The 25,076-nt window shown below is 35.2% G+C and overlaps 1 protein-coding gene across 1 annotated transcript in view; it reads right to left on the bottom strand.

The window, feature by feature from the left end:
• The window catches only part of LOC132795111 (mucin-2), a 40,110-nt gene extending 16,247 nt beyond the window's left edge, over window positions 1-23,863 (bottom strand). Inside the window, exon 1 of the mRNA XM_060805594.1 lies at window positions 23,352-23,863. The gene's annotated coding sequence lies outside the window, so the exon portion shown is untranslated. The remainder of the gene's footprint in view (window positions 1-23,351) is intronic.
• Window positions 23,864-25,076: the final 1,213 nt, after the last annotated feature.

Raw genomic sequence — 25,076 nt, 5'->3', positions numbered from 1 at the left:
AGTTGTTGCCCTCAAAGATGGGCACGCCTTAGACAATGTCGATGTTAGACGTTTAGATGTTTAAATGTGTTTAACTGTCAGTCAATCTTCATGTCAGCTATTTCTACTTCTTCTTCTTCTTCTTCTACTTCTTCTGGGATTTCACATATTCACATTGTATTTATTTAATTACTCACACTTCCAACACTTAGTACAAAAAATAAACTTACAACTTCATCTGAGGCATGAGTTAACAGTTATAACTGCGATTAAGAGTATGTAGGCAGCACAGTGGAGTGTACTTTGAGGCAAAGTGAAGAACTCATTAAAGAACTTGTACTAATCTTAGATCTACTATTACCAAATATGTATGTACATATTACGATTGCTGTTGTTGGGAAAATTGGAATAAATACTACTGCAAATGCTGCTAATATTGACATCAAACCCAGATATATATATATGTATATATATCATATTATATACCCAGACTTATAATTATCAAATATTCTTGATGTGATAATAAAGATACAAATTCTATTCATAATAAGTAATTATAATAGAAATTATATAGTTAACACATCGTCTATAAGTAACTGAAAGTAACCCAAAGTCCTTTCTAAGATATTGCTAAATCTTTCATTTTTTAATGGCAAAGTTTCAAAATAGTCCGATATTGGGTTAACGTAGAATTTTTTTTAAATAGAGTTTTAACTTTATCTAGTAGGGACATAAATTAAATATTTCATTTCTATTGCATTCTGCATTTTTCAGCAATTTTGATTGCAGGTTTTAGGTATACAGAAAAAAAGTTATATAATCAAGATTTTGGTCTTAGTACTAAGAATATTGGTTTGAAAAGTGCCTGAAGAACATCAACATTTTAATGTTTTAAAACACATTTAATATAAGTCCTAAGTCCTTATCAATAAGAAGAATCAATCTTATAGTTTTAAGACCAAAAATCTTATTATAACATCAAAAAAATACTATATTCCAATTTCTTTTTAATGCCTATTTATTATTTTACTATTTTATGATTTAATTAGCTCATTGTATTCAGTTATTCAGTTGTATGTTTGTTGATCACTTTATTTACGAAATATTTATCATCGATTCTTTATAAGAATTTCGATGGATTATAGAAATTGGTAACCAAAATCTAGAATTTTTGCTCTTATTTTGAAAATTTGTAATTTTTTAGTGGTCTTATTTCAAGAACACAATTTTAAGACGAATGTTCTAGATTTTAGAACTTGCTCTTTTTTTAATGTGCTATGATGATCTTCTCTATAAGTCTATATGAAGGTTTTCCCACAATCTCATGGTTATCTGCTTTATTATACATTATAAAGCGAAACCTTTAAATTTTCTTTTACAAATGCAAAGTTTATCAAGAATTTTGCTACCTTATTCATATCTAAAATTCTTTGTTGATTGCGATAGAATGCATGATCGCTTTATGTAGGTAACATGGGATGTTTTACAAGAGCGATATGGAGAGTAGATAAAGTCTGGCAGTAGCCCATTAATCAGATAAGGCGTAAAGGCAATGTCTTGTTAATAAATTACAACCATCGATTGTTGCACGGATGTCAACTCGCGCTACGCAGTTCGTAAATTGTTTAAGCGGTGTTCGATAACTGATCAAAGGGAGGGATAGAGAGATAGGGGAGGAGGGGGTTTTGTGTTATCGATTAGTTGGTATCTAAATCACTTAACGCTTGTTAAACTCACATACTTATTAACGACGCAAATTCGATGACGAGGAGAGTGTGTGTGAGAGAGAGAGAGAGTGTTTCCGCTTATCAAAAAGCACTCGAAATGTGCCACATGATGATGTCGAAGATAGCAGACAGCACTCACCCCCCCCCTCCGTCCACCCACCACACCACTGTGTTTATCAATTGTGTTTACATTTGTTATTTGGCCTGTCCTTGTCTTTGCATTGCTTTGCTTTACTTTGCTTTGCTTTCATACAACTATTGTTTACTTTGGCACGTTTCGTGCACTGATAACCTCAACCTTAACATAGAACATTGAAAATCGCTTCGGTGGGTGTTGAATAGAGACAGTAAGAGAGAGAGAGAGAGGGAGGGGAGTCACTCTCCACTGTTAACACGTTGTCTACGAGAATGCAACAAAAAGTCTACAACAACGATGACGATCTCGATCACGACATCGACAACGACAACGATGACGATGACGATGAGAATTCATCGACTGCGACCATTTCACTGGCCAAAATGCGATTCATTGGCTAAAAGTTTTGTACTCGCGCTTCTGACCCCGTTAACGGAAATTCTTTTTTGTTTTTCTTTTTTTTTTTTATGCGCAACTTGAAAAAAAGTGGCACAAACTCATTCCGAGCCACACACAAAAAAACAGAAAAAACAGAAAAAAGAACCAGAAAAAACAACATAAACAAGTTTCGACAATAAAACCATATGATCAGCGTAATGATAGTTATGATCATTGGCTCTCAGTTTGTTGTTACTCTCTTACTCGTAGTTGTTGCCGTTCTTTGCCAAGCAGCCAAAGAGATTTCTACATACAACAAACATTTCATGTCTCAGCCTCCAAAAACGTTTTACTTTTTCTTTTCTTTTCTTTTCTTTCTCCACATTTTTCAGCTTCTTGTCGCTTAGGCGAAAATGTTGCTTAAATATTTGCAACGTCGCGACACGCCTCGAATGTGTGTGTGTGTACTTGCTGCTCTACATAAGCGGTAAGACCGAGTGCTAGATCCGTTAGATCCAAAGACATCGCATCGCCTCTTCCTCCTTGCCCTTCCCCTGTCTCTGTAACTGTCTCTGTCCCTTTCTCTTTAACTTTGCCTTGTCTTTTACTTTAATTAGACTTCAATCAATGCCACCCGATTGTGTTTTATTCGTAGACAATATACAAGTTTTCTTCCAGTCCCGTCATGTGTAGACACAAGATGCGAAATGACTCACTCACTTCGTTTTGCCGTATATGCGGAACTGATTATCTACAAGACTCGTCGAGTATAAATTCTTGCCAAAGGGAAATTTAAATTTCCCTCGGCTGCGCTGGCAGAATTTGTACTCGGCGTTTCTTGTAGAAAATATGCGGTCCAGCTCTTGACGAAAATCTGTGCTTAGATTCTAGTGCGTAGTTCGGAATATGCAAAATAAAAATATGCTCATAAATATATGCAGTAAATAAAATGTTTATTGTAATTCGAATTAAATTTATTAAAACTAATACAATGAGTACTTAAATTTATATATTATCTAAACAGTTTTACTTATAACTAAATTTTCTAATAGCTAAAAGAAAAAATTAATTTATTTCGTCTATTTCTTTATTCTTCGCCCTGGACAATGCCTTGTAGTTTCTATTTGTATCATCCAACGTAGCTCTTTCGTGGTCCTCAAAACTGTAAATATAAATACAAATACAAATATATTTTTTAATTTAAATCAGATTAGAATAGTAGTTTGATAATATTAACAACTTACCTCTTATTGTTTTATAAAAGACGCGTAGGAAAAATCAACTTTCTCGTACAGCACTCACAAAACAAATGACAAATGATACACAAAATTGCACATGTTCGAGAAAAGTAGGCGTTAGGGAAGTTTCGCGTTGCGCTAAGAGGGCGCGTACACCAGACTCAATGCAAGAAGCATTCTACAAGACGATTCATCTAACGATCTGCATAAAATTCTTGCACATGTTCGAGAAAAGTAGGCGTTAGGGAAATTACGCGTTGCGCTAAGAGGGCGCGTTCACCAGACTCAATGCAAGAAGCATTCTACAAGACGATTCATCTAACGATCTGCATAAAATTCTTGCACATGTTCGAGAAAAGTAGGCGTTAGGGAAGTTTCGCGTTGCGCTAAGAGGGCGCGTACACCAGACTCAATGCAAGAAGCATTATACAAGACGATTCATCTAACGATCTGCATAAAATTCTTGCAGTCTCGGTCTTGGCATGACACGAAACACAATTGGGCAGCGGCAAGTATGCGCCCTAGTAGCCTACTCTCCACTCTTCACTCTCTAGCTCTCTCCCCCTCTCTCTCTCTCTCTCTCTCTCCTGCTTTGCCTAGACACCCCAATTGTGTTTCGTGTCATGCCAAGACGGAGACTGCAAGAATTTTCTGTAGATCGTTAGATGAATCGTCTTGTAGAATGCTTCTTGCATTGAGTCTGGTGTACGCGCCCTCTTAGCGCAACGCGTAATTTCCCTAACGCCTACTTTTCTCGAACATGTGCAATTTTGTGTATCATTTGTCATTTGTTTTGTGAGTGTTGTACAAGAAAGTTGATTTTTTCCTGCGCGTCTTTTATAAAACAATAAGAGGTAAGTTGTTAATATTATTAAACTACTATTCTAATCTGATTTAAATTAAAAAATATATTTGTATTTATATTTACAGTTTTGAGGACCACGAAAGAGCTACGTTGGATGATAAAAATAGAAACTACAAGGCATTGTTCAGGGCGAAGAATATTGAAAACGGCGAAATAAATTAATTTTTTCTTTTAGCTATTATATTATTTAGTTATAAGTAAAACTGTTTAGATAATATTATATATAAATTTAAGTACTCATTGTATTAGTTTTAATAAATTTAATTTCAAGTATAATAAACATTTTATTTACTGCATATATTTTTGAGCGTATTTTTATTTTGCATATTCCGAACTACGCACTAGAATCTAAGCACAGATTTTCGGCAAGAGCTGCACCGCATATTTTCTACAAGAAACGTCGAGTACAAATTCTGCCAGCGCAGCCGAGGGAAATTTAAATTTCCCTTTGGCAAGAATTTATACTCGACGAGTCTTGTAGATAATCAGTTCCGCATATACGGCAAAACGAAGTGAGTAAGTCTTTTCGCATCTTGTGTCTACACATGACGGGACTGGAAGAAAACTTGTATATTGTCTACGAATAAAACACAATCGGGACGAACCGCTGACAAGCGCACGTCGATGTCTCGATGTCTCGATGTTTTCGATGTCGATGTCGATGTCAGGCCTTAATGACTGGCCTCCCAGTCAGTTGCCAGTTGCCAGTTGCCAGTGCTGCATACAATAGCAAAAAGTTCATAAAAAATACACAACACAACGGCGAGAAGAAAAATACGAGAGAATAAAATAAAAATATCAACAACAGCGCAGAGAATTGGGTCAATTGCAGGCCAGACTCAGACTCAGCCACAGTCACAGTCACAGGTCTTTGAGCCCCGCCCTACACTGATCAAAACAGGAATGTGAAAAACTCTATTAATTCGTTATGTCAACACCTATGAAGAACATCCTATACTTTTTGTTCAATTTAACAGCCAAATATTTTAATCAACTAAACACTGAGAAGAGAATATGAACAAATATTTTTGAGAACATATTCAATTCAACAATAAAATAAAAATTAAAGAAGAAAATTTGTTGGAAAGATTTAATTCAATTTAACAAAAAAATAATAATATTTTTAGGAAGATATTATTCAATTTAACAACAAAATAAAATAAAAAGTAAAGAAAATTTAAAAATATATAAAATAAAAATATTGTTGGGAAAATTTATTTTAATGTAACAATAAAATAAAATACATATAATAGAAGAAATACAAAAATAAAATATTTTTGAGCAGATTTTATTCAATTTAACAATAAAATAAAAACGAAAGAAGAATTTAAAAAAATTTTTTTGGGAAGATGTAGTTCAATTTAACAATAAAATAAAAATAAAAGAAAATTTAAAAATATTTTTGGGATATTATTCCATTTAACAATAAAATAAAAATTAAAAGAAGAAATTTGAAAGATATTTTTGGGAATATAAAATTTAACAATAAGGTAAAAATATTTTAGGGAACTTATAATTCAATTTAACAATAAGATAAAATAAAAAAATTAAAAGATATTTTTGGGAAGAAAATCCTTTACTGATTCAGAAGAGCAGTGCAAATATATATATTCATGCATTAAGAAAGTTCAATGTTATTCTGAGGAGTGCCAATAATTGGTTGAAATACTTAATTAAAATCAAATATCAAGCGTAATTTTTCAAGCTAGAATCTCGTGTTTTGATAAAGATAATAATGACTTTAATTTTTCCGATTCCTGAATATTTGGTTGTGATCGTAGAAGTAATTATATAAGAAATTTTTTTGTATGGGCAAAAACACTTAAGTTTCTTTGGCTGACAGCCTGGTATATTTTTCATCGTGTTGAATGTAGTACTATACCAATATACCAAATATAGTCTTTGGCATATTTTTAGTATTTTTGGTTAATAAATTTGATATATTTTAAATTAATACCTCGTCTGTAGCTTTCTTACTTGTTTTTTTTTCTTTATATATTTCTTAATGTGCAATGTTTAATGCAACTTTTCTTTAAGGGCTCATCAAATTGCAAATTTTGCTATCGACCCAATTATTTTTCTCAGTGCTGTGGAAGACAGTTGCGTGCGTTTCAGATTCAATTACGGTCAAATGCACCCGCTGTGTGTGTGTGTGTGTGTGTGTGTGTGTGTGTGAGAGAGTGTTTGCATAAGTATTTCGATTTATATCGTTAGATCGTTATCATATTATATGTGTTATGAATGTAAGTCAACCAGTAGTCGAGACCCTAACAATGCACTTTGCTCAATGGAAGTGCCAAATGGAATTTGAACCTACTTGATTATTAATACTTTTATCTCAGTTAAGCTCTTGTTTCTATTGTTTTAACATGCAAGGAGACTAAAGCGATATCACTCAATGCAATATTAATAATTGCCGATGATTTGTTGCTAATGATGTGTAACAATTTTACAATTGTTTATAAAAGTAGCAAATACATTTTGTAATTCAGATTTATAGATTGAAAACGAATTAAGAAATATTAAAAACTTTTTCAAATATATTGTACGTACTTGATTATAGTTTGGATTTATAAAATAAAGAAAATAATTGCTAAAAATGTTGAAAGTCATTTTTAAGTAAAGTTCAGCCTAAAACCTTGGCTATTATGAAGGTTCTAAGCACATTTCTAAGAAGCTTTAAAGCTTAGCTGTAAGCTTTTTTCTATATATTTTACATATTTTGTAATTCAGATTTGTGGACTGAAAACAAATGAAGAAATGTTAAAAATTTGTTCGAATATATTTTATAAACTACTTGATTTGTGGCATCTCTACAAACTGAACTAACAGCAAAAACACAACAAATTAGGTTCTAATTTTAAAGAATCAAAAACAAAATTATTTCTTTTCACAACGAAAAATCTTCAATGAAGATTTGCAATCTACTTTTCAATATAAAATAAAACATTCTTGAATCAAGATTTGAATCTTAAAATAAAATGTTTTTAATCTTAAAATGACTTCAGATTGTTTCAATAAAAATAAAATAAAATGTTTTTAATCTTAAAATGACTTCAGATTGTTTCAACCTAAAAATCTTATTTCAAGATTGTTCTTTTTAAAATCGAAAAAATCTTAAATCAATATTTTTTCAATCTAAATTATTTTCTCTCTGTGAATTCATAAAAAATTGAAAACAAACAAAATAAATGCTACAAATGTTGAAAGCCACTTCGAAGTAAAGTTCTGCCTAAAGCCTTGGCTATTCGGAAGGTTGTAAGCACATTTCTAAGAAGCTTTAAAGCTTCGTTGTAAGCTTTTTTTATATTTTACATATTAAGATCTAAAATAAAACATTCTTGACTCAAGATTTGAATCTTAAAATGAAATGTTTTTAATGTTGCAAATTTAGCATACAAATCTTGATTTAAGATTGTTCTTTTTAAGATTGACAAAATCTACAAGTATAATAAAGATTTTTTCAATCTTAATTTTTTTCTGAGATTAATGGATTGACAATAAGCAAAATAAATGCTACAAATGTTGAAAGCCACTTTGAAGTTAAAGTTCTGCCTAAAACCTTGGCTATTCTGAAGGTTGTAAGCACATTTCTAAGAAGCTTTAAAGCTTCATTGCGAACTTTGTTGTCTTGAAACTTGATTCGACAAAAAAAATACGCTTTTAAATGTCTGCATATTTAGGATTTTTTTTTGTTATCTCTTATCTCGCTGTGTTTTCGTTTTCGCTTTCGTTTTCGTTTCAATTAAGGTTTTCATTGTGTTCAAACGATAGATCAAAAACAATTGCGAAATGAAAAAGTTGGGCACGCAACAAAGCAAGAGAGCAAACAAGCTGCAACCCAGCTGCGAGTGTTGAACATTGAATTCCGAATTCCGTTTGCCGCATGCGGCATGCCACATGCTACATGGTATGTCGCCCAATCCGACGACAACCAGGGGCAACCTGTCACAGCCTCCCAAAAAATAAATACAGACACAAAAATCGAAAAAAAAACGAGTTAGAGCTTGGCGGCAGCTGCGGTTGGTGTGTGTTGCAACTGGCAACTGGCAATTGCAACCTAACATCCACATCAATTGCAGCAGCGGCGTTGCAAGTGGCGCTCATAAATTTGTTAGAGCGCGCACATTTTCCACAACAAGTTTAGCCAGCTTTGTGTGCTGTTGCATGTTGTGTTGTGTGTGTTGCCATGGAAGAAAGTGAAGAGAAATGAAATGTTGCTGCCACTTGCCACTTGGCACTTGCAGCTAGCCAGTTGCCAGTTGCCACTTGCTTTCTTATGCACTTACGTGGATAATAACTGGCTTGCATTTCATTTGAAAAGACGTTTAGCGCGTTGCCTTAATTGCGCGTGGAAAACTAGAAAACTAGAAAACTGGGCAGCGCCAACACACACAACAACGATACAAGTTGAAACTGCAAGTAACATAAGAGATGCGGCTCATGGTCGTTGGCTGCTGGCTGCTGGGCTTGCCACACAACCTTGACATGGCGCAAAACTAATGACAGGAAATCGCCGACAAGTGGCGCGCTCATCCAAGCCAAGCCAAGCAAAGCAAAGCCACGACTAGTCGAAGTCGAAATCAAAGCAATCCAAATTCATTGCAATCCATTCCATTCCATTCCAATCCAAAGCAATCCAATCCAATCCAATCAAATCAAATCCAATCCCAAGTCCCACACACAGATGAGCAGCTTCGCCTTGTTTATGTGGCTTGTCTTTGGCTTTGCCTGGCCGCGCTTTTTAATTACAATTACAATTACAAGTGTGAGTACACTCGTCTGGGTACTCACACTCGCACTCTCGCAGCCAACCGGTTGCCAACAGCTACAGTTGAACAATTGCCATTCCAAGCCTTAGAAATACTTTGTACTTTTTATACTCGCTACCCATAGGGTAGAAGGGTATTATAACTTTGTGCCGACAGGAAATGTATGTAACAGGTAGAACGAGGCATCTCCGACCCTATAAAGTATATATATTATATTGATCAGCGTCAACAGCCGAGACGATCTAGCCATGTCTGTCTGTCCGTCCGTCCGTATAAAACACTGGATCCCAGAGACTATAAGAGATAGAGCTATAATTTTTTTTCGATAGCATTTGTTATGTTTGCACGCAGATAAAGTTTGTTTAAAATTTTTGCCACACCCACTTCCGCCCCCGCAAATCAAAAAAATCGAATAACAAGCGTAAATTTAAAGCTAGAGTTTTTTTGGTATATATAATAATAACTATAGTAGTTATGATTCCTGAAAAGTTGTTTGCGATCAGATAAAAATTGTCGTAGTTATTAAAGAAATACTTTTATATGGGAAAAAACGGCTACTTACTAGGGCTCTTAGTTGCTTTGGCTGACAATCTGGTACATTGTGACGTCTATGGTATATTTTGAGTGGTGTACTATATCGATATACCAAACATACCATTTGGTATATTTTTAGTATTTTTTGTAGTATAAACGGGTTTATTTGAAAATAATACCGCAATATTTTGCCCTTATTAAAAATGGGTAGCGGGTATCTCACAGTCGAGCACACTCGACTGTAACTTTCTTACTGGTTTTTTCTCTGTATTTGTATCTTTTTCAAATGTATCTGTATCTTGTCGCTGCATCTGTGGCTGCTGCTGCTGTCGCGTTGGGTCTGCCCTCCCTCAAAAAAAATACCTAAATGAACACGAAAAATGTGCAGCCCCCCAAATTCATTTGGCGATTTGGTCATTTGCCTTTGCTTGCCTGTGCATTATTTTTTGTTTTTTTTTTTTATCTTTTGAGCCGCCAAATGTGGCTCACCTTGGCTGCCAAGTCAGATATGAAATTCTGCGGCTGTTATTGTTGCTGCTGCTGCAATTGTTTGCCTTCTGTGGTGGGTGGGGCACAGCGGCAACTTCATCAATGAAAACGGACAACTGAATGGGCAGCCAGGTGGCACTTGGCTGATTGCATACCAAACATCAATTAGCATTAATATGCTACAATCATTCTGGCATCGGGTTCGGCTTTGGCTTCGGGTTGATTAACCTGACCAACCTACTCTTTGCACTCTGCTTGCTTGAATACTCTAAATATCTTCGTTAGCCCTGGCTTCCATGGCAAAGCCAGCGCTGGCAATGTTAAGTTATGACTTTCTGTTTGATTTTCAGAGAAAACAATTAGGAAAATCAACCTACAAATTTCTTTACAAATTCGAAGTTACTTTGTTCAAATAGCTTAGTCAGCCCTGATAGCCAGCCAGCCCTGGCAATGTTTAGTTATGCACTCGTCTCTTAGTGTTTGATTTTCAATGAAAGCAATCATGAAAATCAGCTTATAGTTTACAAATTCAAAGTTATTTTGTTTGCACACTGCTTGCCTGGCACAGTTCAAATAGCTTCGTCAGCCCTGATGGCAAGCCAGCCCTGGCAAAGCTAAGATATGATTGCAAATAAAACATCGTGTTTGATTTCAAATGAAACTAATTATAAAAATTTGCATATACTTTACAAATTTTAAGCTTCAACTAATAATTACAAATTGATTGATTCCACTTTTCAAATGAATATTAGAAATATATAAATACTATATAGTAAATAAAATTAAATTGAATTAATGTTGAATTGTGTAACACAAATATGAGCTTTATTCATAGTTTGTTATCTGGTTTTTGAATGAAATTAAGTAAACCAAAACTAATACTACAATTTCTCATACATATCTCACCACTCAATACATTTTTGTATTTCCCGATCTCTTTTCACATCCTAAAATGTTTTAATGTGTATCACCGTTATAATGTGCCGTAAAAATCTACTGAAAATACTAACACATATATGTACATATCTATATGAATATACTACATCTTGCATAATATACCATAACAAATCATTAATTTGAAATAGGTTTTCCCATAACATTTTTTCTTATTTACCATATTTGTCTATTCTGAATTAATCTACTCTTAATTTCCGATTTCTTTTAACATTTTAAAATGTTTTAATGTAATATACTAAATAAATGTACCGCAAAATACTAAAATATACCAAAAGCTAAATATATTTTGTGAATATATTATTTCTTACTAGAATATACCATTGTGTATTCAAAATATATTGATTGTCAATCAAAGCAGAGTAGATTGTATTTTTTGTCATATATGAATGAAATATACTATTTCTTGCAAAATATATACTAGATTGTCAATCAAAGCAGAGCAGATTGAGTTTGTTGCCATATAAAATGAATGAATAATGTGAACATACTACTGTTTTCAAAATATACGATAAGAAATCATTAATTTGACATATGTAGCTCTAAAGATATACTAAAAGTGGGATTGAGTTTTAAATAAAATGCAGTGGTAGGAAATCTAATATTTATTATATTTTAGATTGACATCAATTTTGCATCGCACTCAGAAACAGAAATGGAAGCGAAATCGATCTAATCCTTCAGCAAAGCTTTTAAAGCATCTGAAAACGGAACTAGTCTTTAAAAAGAAATTGCATCCGCGAGCTGTGCGCTCTGCTCTGATGACCCTGCTGTATCGATTACCAACAACAACTGCAACTGCAACTGCAACTGCCACAAAACGTGGCAAGTACACCTGATACTGGACAAGTGCTTTGCTTTGCTTTTGCTTTTGCTGCTGGATATCACATTACTTGGATTCAGCTTCGGACTCGCCTGAGGAAACATCATCAGACAACAACAACAAGTTGGACGATCCATTTGGGAAGGTGAATGCATTGTGTGAATACGTTTGGATGCAAATGTCATTGACTGTCCCGGACTTGGACACGGACACGGATTTGAAATCGGATTTGGAAGCAACGATAAATGGGCAAGCGAGTGTGTATTGGAAATTTGTTATTCAGCACTTGATTGTTGGATTGTGTCTTGAGAACTGTCAGCTGGCCAAAGCAAAGCTATTCATTGAGAACCACAGAAAGAGAGAGAGAGCAGGGGGGAGTTGCAGGTTGACAGCTGTGAAATGTTTGTGTATGTTTGCTGTGTTGACCTTGAATTGGACCCCCACAAAGTGCTAAAATGCTAACTAGAAAAACCTGAAGCCAATTCACGATGATTATTCTCATCGTTGCTGTTGTTGTTGTTGTTTCATTTTTCATTTTTGGCCAGGGCAGAGAAAGTGGCCAGTAAGCTTTGCGCTGCCAAACGAGTTGCCAAGCGAGGAAAAAGTAAAATTATTTTAGGACATGTTGCCGAAAAAAGTATGTCACCTGCAGCTGGCCGAAAAGCTGCCTCCCCAACAACAACACCACCACAAAAAAGTAAAAAAAACAGCTGCAACAACGAAACGAAACGAAACGAAACGGCGAGTTGCAAGTTTTACTTTCTGCTGCCCCAAAAAAAACAACAAAAATTTGAGTATCCAGTATCGCAGTATAAAATATACTGGCCAAACGAGTCTCTTCTCTCTCTGTCTCTGTCTTCCTCTATCCGCCTCTCTCTCTCCCTCTTCTCTGTCCGTGTCTCTCTTTGGCTGCATCTATTGCATTGCAGTGTGTCCAGTGCGTGTTGCATGTGAATGTGAAGCAGGAAGCACTTGCAACACGCAAGCCGCATGATTTGAGTCGACTATTCGACTATTCGGCTAATGGAATTCGCAACCCGCAAACTCAACTTATAAACTTATATAAAGCAATGCAAGTTAAGCTCTGAAGCTGAAGCTGAAGCTCCCACTTCTAGCATTGCTTTAACTTAGCCCATAACTCAGGCATGTCACGTCGACCATCGCATCGCAGAGTATCGTAAGCAGTCGTTAAGTATCGTATCGTATTGTATCGTATCGTATTGAGCTCATTAGTCTGACTATTATTATACAACAATCCATCCGGAGACGGCAAAACTGAAGTAAACTCGATTTTGGGTGCGTCTTCGATATATTCGCTTAATACTATATATCCGTATTTTAAGCACGTCTTCTACGGCTACGCGGCGCCTTGCTCAACAATCTTACAGTTGCAGCTTCACATTAGCCTCAAAAAATATACTCGTATACATACATATATCTGATTTATGTAGGTTGTCGATTATACAAATTTGCCTTACCCTAAAGACTTGAGGAAATAAGTTTGCCATTTGACATCATTTCTATTCTCCACTTGTCGTGCGTGGGTGTTTTTAATTACATCATTTAAATCTTGAATTTCATTTTCGATTGATCTGACAGCAGCATTTTCAACTTTACAAGTAAAAAGTCATTTATTGCTTAAGAAATTTTAGATATGTATTCTCTTAAATGTAAACATTCAATAGAAGTTTTTAAGTCGTTAACACTTTTTTAAAGAATTTAAAAGATGTTGAAAACGAGAAAACAAATTTTTATAATTTGCACAAATATCAAATTTTTCAATAGATGTTTTGATCTTAAACACTTTGAACACTTTTTTTTTTTAAATCAAAATATATAGAAGACTTACAAAAATATGTTTATAATTGCTCAAATATCAAAGTCTTGTTTAAGAAATTCTTTATTCTTTTAATATTAAAATTCAATAATGTGTTAATTCAATTGCAATGTCAACTTTAATAAGTAATTGTTTTTTTATTTATTTGAAAAGATATTAAGGATACGAAAAAATATGTTTATAATTTGCACAGATAGTTTCGTTAAAGAAATTTTTGAAATAAATTTTTGCATTCAATTGCTTCAAACCGATGAAGTAAAATTCAAAATGAAATCAGAATGTATGTGTGTGTCTACTCGACTGTAAGATACCTGCTAATCATTTTGTAATAAAAGCAAAGCAATGCGATATTATTCTTAAAATATACCAAATTAATGTACTGAAAAGTAAAACAAAGCGGTATTATTCTTAACATATAATATATCAAATTAATATGCTGAAAAATACAATGCAATATCCCAAAAGTCTACATATGGTATATCGATATACTAATACATTTAAAATATACCATAGAGTAGACATTAAACCCTAACTAAAACCACTAAATATAAAATTCTTTTATAACTACTTGTACAATTTCTATTCGATCGCAACCTACCTTTTAATATGAAATATAAATCACAACCAAACATTTCTCTGAGGTATTAACAACTTTTTACCCATTTTGCTAAATTACCATATTCTTGATAATATCTGTTATAAAGTAGCTCGATCTTGGCAAACAAAAACCCTGATTGCACTATTAAAGAAGTGTTTGCTCTTTTTTTGACATTCGTTTAATAAGTATAACGTTCTACATAGAGTTCATAAATGATATCAACTAGCAGTTGTTTGTTATTTCTTTAGCTCACTTTATGTTAGCTGTTATATGTGGCTATAAGGAGGTTAAGTTCTCGTCAAAGCTAGGTTAATAATATTAAGATAAAACCAGTTTAAAATTTGATGTCATCTAGATGAGAGATGAGTGCGATTACGACAACTACTTTGCGAATAATTGCGAATCCGAATGCGAATGTGAGTACTTTGAGTACATTCTGTAATTATGCATCTAGAATTCCTGCTGCCGCAAAGTTGTCAATCACATCACGTAGCAGAGCAGACGCTGGGATTATACAATGATCGCAATGTTTTGGTTTTGGTTTTGATATTGAATTGATGTCGTCGAGTTTTCGTGTGTGTTTTTGTGCTTTTTTTTGTGGCACATCTGTCGCGGGTATTTCACGCACGTTTCAAGTGGCCCTTGCCCAACATGGACGCACTCGTAGTACTCACACTCACACACTTGCACACACACTCACACACTCGAAAGTCGAACTCGAACTCGATCTCGAACTCGAACTCGATCGCGTACTCAGAGTCTCTGACCCATTTGCCTCAATGCGAATGCCGCTCACATTTCAGCAACAAATGCTTGTCTTCTTCTTTTTCTCACTGCTTCTTCTATTTTCTCTACCTTTACCCGCTTTTTGTTTTGTGTGTTTGTTACACGTTTAGTTCATTCGTTCCAGCTGCTTTTTTTTTGTCTGCCCAATTTTCAATGTCAGCGCTTTTGGGGTGACACTGAAGTCAACTGGAATTGTAAGCTTTATTTTCGGCTTCTGCTTCTTTCTCTCTCTCTCGTTCTTTCTCTTCTCTTTCTTTATTTGGGCTTTTTTTTTTGTGTTTCGAGGCGCGTGTTTCGTTCCGTCAACAACAAAAACAAACAGAATTTACACAGACCAAAATTTATGTAAATATTTTCGGCTCATTTCCATATGGGCCGTGAATGATACAATACTGAATGGTAAATGGGTGTTGTGGTTGTTATTTATTTTTGATTTTTGTATAGTTTTCAGGTTCAAAGCAATTAAGTAATAATACAAATCAAATGGCAGACAAAACAGCAAAACCCCAGACTAAAAAACCACAACACAACGCTACAACACAACAAAAATTATGCAAGAGAGCAACAAAAGAAATCAACGATCAACAATCGCCACGGCTCGCAGAGCACCAAAAAAACAGAAAAAAACAATATCAAAAAAAACTAATAAAAATAAAAGTAGTGTAAAATACAACCACAAAAACTCCCCATAGCATAGGGCCATGGCAATAATTCCGCTTAAATGCATCGTTTATGCCAAACTCAGTGATTTGAAGAGCATTCGCAACACTCGAAATGTTGCCTCAGTCTAAGTTGTGTTGGGCCAGTGCTGCCAAGTACTTTTGCTGTTGAAAAGTGCTGCCAAATAAGCTTGAGAATCAAGTCAATAAACGAAATTGATTGGAAAATAATGCTATAATCGATTCAGGCTTTGGTCTTAACAATTAATCATGGAAAGAATCTCTTCTCAATTAATGTATCTCTCATCCTCTTCTAAGTCTCTTCTCTCTCTCTATCTCTCTTGATTTAAACTGTTTATTGTGAAATATTTTAGCAATCTAGATAAGCAAACTTAATATGTATTTATTTGAACAGCATAATAATATGAATTTGAATTTACTCAACAAATTAATTGATTTTCAAAGATATGAATTCCATTTCGAAATGAATAGCTGAATAATAAATTGACAATTCAACGAGCATAAATAATATTATAAAAGATGTGGAAATCGAAAATTTACAAAAATTTCAATTCAAAACCATTTGTAATGCTTCAGCAAATGTTGACAAATGAAGGAAACATTATCAGATCGACCTTTGATTTATTTAAGCGCCAAATGCTCTAGAACTTTGTCAAGTTGATCATATGATCGCATATGATCGCATATTTGGTTGACTGCGTTTCGAGTTGAACAACAATTGAATGAAGTTGGCAGCGATCAATTCCCCACGGCACGTGGCACGCCCAACATTTCCACATTTCCACATTTAACAGTCACGAACATTCAACATTCAACATTCAACATTTGACAGTGTCAAATGGAAATCTGTGAAGCGTTGCCAGAGAGTCTAAAATAACAGCAGTCGCTGGTTAGGCGACACTTTCCGATGGGAGGAGAAGAGCAGACGCATCTCTAACCTGTTTTTTTGTGAAACACGTTTATCACATACACACACACATGAAGTGTGTGCCCTTGTCAAGGTCAGGGCGCAGTACGTGTCGACGCCTGCTGCAATTGGGAATGCTGTCAAAGCAGATCTCATTAAGAATTAATTACGAGATGGATTCTTCGCTACTCGAATCTCAAAGAAAGAGTGTGACCGTTTAACGTTTAATCATAATTAACTTGGCAAATAGAGTTACCGCTGCTGCTGCTGAGTTCAATGACTCCACATGACAATTGCCCCATTGTTGCCGCTGTCATCTCTGTCTGCCCCACTCTCAGCTGTGGCTGTGGCTGCTGCTGCTGCTGTCGTGGCATGCTTCGCATCGAGTTGCTGCTGGCTTTCAGCTTTTAGCTTTTAGCTGTTACTTTTTTAGTGCTCCCCAGTTGTGGCTGTGGCCAATTAAAAACACGTTAATTTGTCGACTTTTGCTGCTTTTGGACAATACATGCACAGAATTCAATTTGCCGAGCTGTGATTAATGGCATCAGACATCAGACATCGCTCATCTGGCATCTGGCATCGGGAATTGAGAATCGAGAATCGGACATTCGATTGGGACTGCGGACTATCAAACTACTGAGATCGCTGAGCTTCGAGAGTAATCGCCGCTTTGTCGGCAATCAATTTTGTAACGATCTCTCTCTTTTTCTCCCTCTTTCTATTTCCCTCTCTTGCTCGTTGCCAAAAATCACTAGAGGAACTCTTTTACTTTGGCATCATTTGTTTTTGGCTTTAGGTTCTTTTAATTCTTTGCCTCTTCTAATCTTTGCTGTAATTGCTCAACACAAACGCAGCCATGTTTAATGAGCCCAAAGAGCCGTCAAACTCGCTACACTGCACAAAATTGTTGGCTAATCAATTTGAATTGGAATAAGAAAGACAAATTTCGAATATTATTTGTTCTAACTTATAAAAATAGTTTATATTAATAGAATTCACTAAAATTAGAGACTTTTTAGTAAATTTGATTTAATGTTTTAAAAATAAAAACAAAACTCATTACAAATTTGAATTTTTCTTTAAAAAAAGTCATAAGTATTAATTAGTATGTTGCATCATTAAATTAAAATGAAAATATTATTGAGATGGGCAAATCAAATTTTGTGAACTACTTTTCAACAAAATATACGAAAATTATGTCAAGTATAAACATTGATCAGCATGTTCATTAAATGTAATATTAATATTAATATTTAATGTGATATTTGTTTTTTTTTAATGTAATTTCTCTTATTATCGGAAATGTTATATCATGTAAATAATACTGATATGGGCTAGACACTCTTCAAGAATTTTTCATCTAACCTGAAGCTAAATTTTGGGATAAAAATGAAGTCAATTATGAACTTTTGATATTATTTATCATATTTTATTTATGAGCTAAAGGTTCTTCACTTAATTGTCAGCTGTTCTTCGACAAAGTGTATCGACTTTTTTGGCCAGTGCATGAGGCGACTCTTCTGCTGTGACTGTGGCATGTGATTATGAGCAAGTTGGCAGCGCTGCTCAGCTGAGCTCTTCTAAGTTTTGCAGCCCACTAGCTACGGTTCTAGTCACCGTCACAGTCACACTCAGTCAGTCAGTCAGTCAGCGAACTCACACACACACATGCACACAGTGATAGAGCTATGCATGATTCTAATTATTATGTATGGTATGGCATAAGCTTTGTGTGGCTCGAGACAATGCAGAAGCATGGGCAAGCAAGAAGCAGGTGAGCAAACAAGCAAAGATCAGTCTGTGCTCTTCTATCGTCACCACCGCTGTGGGGTTCCATTGTTGTTGTGTTGTTGTGGCAGGGGCAACAGAGGCAGCAAGCTCTGGGGCAGCGGAGGGGGGGAGCGAGCCAAGACAGAAGTTCAAGTACCCTGAAAGGCATTAAGCGCGATCTGAAGCGTACCCACACACTCACATACATACACACATATACATATGTGAAGTTTTATTTACAACTTCTTGTTCTTGATTATGTTCATAAGAACTATCTATCTATAATCTATCAGCAGCAGATATTTGCAATATATACGATATGAATAATAAAATATATAATATGAATAGATAAATCCAACCAACAGAAAAGATGTCAGATATATGATATGAATATAACAATCACATAAATAGTTCAAATAGGTGCAAAGATATTTCGACATATAGCTGAATATTGTTCCAATAAACGATCTTGTTGATTGATCTGCTTTAAAACGGAAAATATGTCAGATATATATATATATATATATATATATATATATATATATATATATATATATATATATATATATATATATGATATGACTATAACAAACACATAAATAGTTCAAATAGGTGCAAAGATATTCGACATATAGCTGAATATAGTAGTTCCCATAAACGATCTTGTTGATTGATCTGCTTTAAAACGGGGCTTGGGAAGGCAAAAGCAAATGATTAATCAAGCTTATAAAGATGGCAGATTACAAGAGCATGGCACAACTGCAGTTTGATAAAAGAAAAACACAACATGAAAACAATTAAACAAATGAAAATGAATCAAATGTTATTGCACAAACTGAATATGAATGTGTCTTTAAACAGATTCGATGTTGGATCCAACTGTGGACAAAACACACTTAAGTATACACAATGAGCAAAGATCATTGTAATAATATACAATCATAATAGTGATAATAATGTCGAACAATGCCAACTGAGTTGTGTTGTTGCGAGGGATTAAGACAATCGCATTGTGTGTGTGTGTGAGTGTGTGTGTTTTGCTGCATTTCTGGGTTAAGGAGGAAAATCCCAATCAATTAGCGGATGCTCGCCAATTGGAATGAGTTGTAAAATGTTATCACACAGCAGCAGCAGAAGCAAATGGAACAGCAACAACAACAACAACAACAGCGATTCATTCAAATTAGAAAGGTACAACAAAATATCTGTTGGACTGCATGTGGACAGATTGATGAAAGTGAGTGAACGGGCAACCTGAACTGGGCTGCGGCTGAGCTTCGCTTGATGTGAATGGGAAATGCGGCACTGGGCACCAGGTGAATGGGCAATCAGAATGGCCCTCAGCCAGAATACACACACTGATACAGATACAAAGATACAGATACAAAGGCACAAAGATACAGATACAAATACAGTCTGAAACGCAGATCGTCAGCTCATAGGAAACTCGGCAGATGAATTGCCTGGCCGGGGATCTTAAGCTCTGCGACAGCTGCCACTTTTAGGGTTAGGGGTTTAGGGTTAGGGTTAGGGTTGGGGGTTGAACCTCGAGCTCGTTAAATCCTCGCATTCATATTCTTACTCTAATACGCACATTGTGTGTGAGCTTTTGCGTCGTATTCTGTTGGGTCAAATACCTTGAGCAGTTTTATGAGCATGCCCGGAGAATAAAGCGGGCATCTTTTTGTTGTCGTTGTTGTTGTCGTTGTTGTTGACACAAAACGAGAACCCGATGAAGAAATATATATTTGTATTTAACGAAAACGAAAGAAAAAATGAGACAGAAATAATAATAAAAGTGTATAAAATAAAGTAGCAGCGACAATTTGAAGCGCTTTTGCGTGCCGATGCAAATGGATAAAAAACAGAAATCAAATTCAATAATAAACTGACAACAAACCAGTTTATCAGTTCAGTTCAGTTCAGTTCAGTTTGAGTTGAGTGAAATGTTGCCAAAAGCAGAAAAAGAAATAAATAAAAACAAATCAACACACAACAACAGCAGCAAAACGTCTTTACCATTCCTAGGTTTTTCAAGTTCCAATGATCATCCTCATCAACAGCTCCCTATCATAATCATCATCATTATTGTTTTGTCGGTCGCCTTTTTTCTTCACTTTGTATACTCGCTAACCATCGATTTGAAGGGTATTATCAGAAAATCTATGTACCAGGCCATTGAAAATTTTATTATATATATTCTTGATCAACGAAAGTGATGGAAGTTAGTTTAGAAATTTTTTTATATTGGAAAAATTGGTTGACAATGTATATTCGAATTCTTTTGGTATATTTTGGTATTTATATTCTTGATCAACTATTACGATGGAAGTTGTTTTCTATATTTCTATTTGTTTCATTGATATACGAAATAAAGGTTTTGGTATATATTTAGTATTTTTTGGTAGATTAATATTTATTTATTTTAATTCGGTATTGCAACTGTTTTGTTTTCAATTCTGTGGTAAATTTTGAAAGCAGTTTATAAATATAAGATCGATAGCTTTTGGTATATTCTAGTATTTTTGGTAGATTTCTATTTTAACATCTGTTTTTATTAAAAGTGGATAACAGTATTATTTTTGTATTTTTTTGGTGGATGAATATTTTTGAACTATTTTAATACCATACTGCATTGTTTTTAATAAAAATGGATAGCGGGTATTTCACAGTCGAGCACACTTTTTTACACGATTTTTTTTGTTGTTGTTTTCGTTTTGCGTTGCGTTGCCTTTTGCGTTTGATTTTTATAAGAGATTCAATTAAAAGAAAAAACGAGGAAAAAGATATGATAATAAAAAAAATGGTTGAGCAGCAATTTTATAAAATTTAAACATCTTAAAGAGGAGGCGTGGAGAGGGGAGGAATGGTGGAGTGTTGGAGGGGGAAGAGAGAGCAGGGTGGGCTCTATAGAGCCAACCAGTTTGATGTTAATCAATTTTCGCAACAAATTTTTGCACTTGCCGTTTCGAGCCGAAACTTGTTGTGAATTATTTCGCAAAGGAAACACACAGATACATTCGCAGATACATTTGTATCTGCAAGTGTAGCGCGTGTATCTTTCGGCGGCATAGATTAATGCTTAATATGCATTTCAGCAGCTGTATTTTGACCTTAAGCCAGCTGATTGAGTGTTAGAGATACCAAACGGCAAAAAATCAGTCAGCAAAACAGCAAAAAGATAAAGCCCAAAACGATCTGAAAGCAAGTGGCGCGTTTCCGTTGCGGTTTTTGTGAGGCATCATAATAACCACACACCACAGCATCAGCAACAGCCTCAACTGGATAGATAGATGGATAGATAGATTGTTATGCGGCCAGATTGTTAGATAATTATTATCGTTGATGACTCTCCGATGATGAGGAATGATGGAATGCCAGCGGCCAAGTTCTCAGCTAAAACTTCAGCTGGCAACAACTATAATAGATATAAATATACAGATACAGCTGTTGATACAGCTACAGCTACAGCAACAGCTATAGTTACAGAAACACAGACACAGCAAACAGAAACAGATATAGATAGAGATACAGATACAGATACTGAGATTCGATGCTGCTTTCACTGGCGTTTCAGCGGTAGCTACAAAAAGCTTTACATGCATACTTGCAACAACTCACACTAGACACAGCTGCAGTTGCAACGTCTATCTGTCATTTTGATTTGCCGCATTTGCCACGCACAGTGGGGCAACATTAAATTAAGGCAAAGGTGTAGCCAAAACCATAAGAAAAGTATAGAATGTGTTCTATATTTTTGGTATTTAATAAATAAAAGAACTACAACATTTTAGCCAAAATAATATTGAGAGAATTATGGTATTTCTTGTTGTAACTTTTAAAGAAATACATTTCGAAAAACGTACAAAATTAACAGAAAAAAAAACAAAATTTGTAAGCCGTTTTTGTTTTACATTTTGTGTAAACCGTTGAAATAAAAGTACACTATAAAATATTTGAAATAATTTTGTTCATGATCTAGAAATTCTGTAACTCAATTTTATTGAGATTATAAAACATTGTCAAAGAAATAAAAAATTGTAAATTTTGTTTGTAATTTACTAAAATATTGATGTAATAGTAATTAGGCTTTCAACATTTGCAGTTGCATGAAAATAAAATTTCAACGAACTGCTTTTGGATTAGAGAATGCTATTTTCTATAGTAATATGAAATGAATAACATTTCAGTCAAATTAGAAAATTGTATAATTAAATAGATAAAATTAAGAAAGCACATTAAATATGGGCAGAAATATAAAAAAAAATAAATTGTTTTTTGCTCCCAGTCGGATATTGATATATTTAATAATGAATTTTTGTGGTTTTTGCTTATTGATTTTGGGTGTGCTGTTTTGTTTGGTGATAATAGTTGAGAGGAAACAAAAGAAGTCAAAATAAATTTTGACTCACTGACTTTCGAAACAAAGAATATATGGAAAAACAACTTTAAATAAAAGATTGGAAGTTTCTTTCTAAAATATTGATTAGATGAATTCTTCTCGCTCGTGATAATGACAATGGGGAAACAACTGCTTTTGTGCCACTGTGCGTGGTGCAATTTCGCAGCAAGTTGATCGGTGAGAGGGGAGGAGGATACGGGGCGGAGTGCGAATGCGAGTGCGAGCACCGGCATTATTTACCGTTTGTATGTTGTACGTGGTGCAGAGAGCCAGCTCACATCTGCGTATATAACTATATATGTATGTATGGAGTACATATCTGCGTATCTTTCTATCTTCGCATCGCAGTAGCTTTGTGTAAGTGAGGCGCACTTGGCGATCTTAGTTATGTTTGGCGCTGTAAGTGAATTTCAGTGTTGCGGCGCTGCCAAACGGAAGCAGCGCCAGCAACAACAATGGGCCAGATCACAACTTACCTAGCAACGACCTCAATTAGCGTGTCTTGGGCTCCATGGTTCTAACTGCAACTGCAACAGCGACGACGGCGATGGCGACGGCGTCGTTTGTTTAATTGCTCGTTGTTTCCTGTTAGTTCACAAGCACATACACATACACACAGACACACAAGTGCAGTTTTGTTTCTCTTTTATTTGATTTTTTGGGAAAGCACAAAAAAAAAAAAAAAAAATAGTAAAAGACGGAGACGAAAAGAAACTAATATTTACTAAGCGGCTGCCCACAGCACGCACGGCACACACACACAATTGCACTTGCTGCCCAATTAAAAACGCCAAATGGAAAACATGTAATGTACTCGGTAGGTATGTAAATAAACAATGCAGACACACACATACGCATGCAAATGCACTCTCACACACACATACACAGCAAGAGGCTGCGTCGAAATTCTTTAGGGGCACGGACTGCGACTACGACAACGACAACGACTGGCGCTGATCGACCGTTCGCCACGAAACTCGTTTACACACTGAGCGCGTCGTGCACAGCTGAGCGACAGCGGGAGCTACAGCTTTGAGCCGGCCAAAGCTCAGTAGCCAAAACAGCTGCTCTCAAAGCGCGCAGCAACAACAGAGCTACTGCGCCAGCAGCTGAGCGACACCCCAAAGAGAGCGCCCGCTACCAAATGGTAGACTCTGACTCTCTCTCCCCTCTCTCACTATTTCGGCATGGTTTTTGAAACTGCATTTCACTCTTCTCACGCAGCCAGCAATAAAGCGACACGCTGGCTGTGACGACAACGGCCGCGATTGCGACTGCGACTGCGGCTGCGACAGTGACTGAGGTCTAGGCTGCAGCCTGCGCTTGGTCTTGGCAATTAATTTGCTTGTGGTTGTTGTTGTTGTTTTATGGGCAGCAACGATGGAAAATGTTTAAAAGGGCATTTTAAATGCATTTGAAACCTTTACTGCAATGTCGAATATTTTCACATTACTTTCATTAATTAAATATTTATGTTTATTGACTATGATATCACTTTTTTTCAAGTCTATTTTCGCTAATAAACATTCAAGGCACCTTTGGCTTATACTGAGAGTTATATACAAAGAATTTTTCAGTTGAACATTATTTACATTTCACATTTTGGCATTGTTGTTGTTGCTGCTATTTTATTCGAAGCCATCCATGCGATGTGTAATCAGAACTATACACACATACATGAATGTGAGTCGTTTAATACACACATGTGAACATAAATGTACGTATGTGTGTATATGAGTCTATGTACATAGTTTACTGTTGTTTATTTGACTTGCATGTGGAGCCGGATACGATCATTAATGCAATTGAGTGACAAGGGGGGACACAATCGATCAATGGAAGCAACAAAGCTCAAATGTGTGCAAAAATTGTTTGATTCCCATTACCTTCGACATGCTGTGTGTTGTTGCAAAGTTTGCAATTCAAACATGCAATTTGAAGCTCTGTCTCTCTTACTCTCTCTCCAAGACTAGGTGCCCAAAATCAGAACACTCACCAATACACATGACTGCAAACGCAAATACAAATTTTCGACAAGCCAACAATTTGCATGCGTATTAGAGAAGTAACGGTTAAGCCTATGAAATGGGCAGAGAGAAAGAAAGAACATACAAAATTGTTTTTGTATTTTGCTTTGTCAATGCAGTGAGCAGCAAAATTGTTTTTGGGTTTTCAGTGGGAAGCATTCATTCCATCTTTTA

This window comes from Drosophila nasuta, chromosome X, assembly GCF_023558535.2.
Source record: "Drosophila nasuta strain 15112-1781.00 chromosome X, ASM2355853v1, whole genome shotgun sequence".
Taxonomy (NCBI): Eukaryota; Metazoa; Arthropoda; class Insecta; order Diptera; family Drosophilidae; genus Drosophila; species Drosophila nasuta.
Note: the sequence above shows the minus strand (reverse complement) of the source record. Positions and strands in the feature narration are given on the sequence as shown.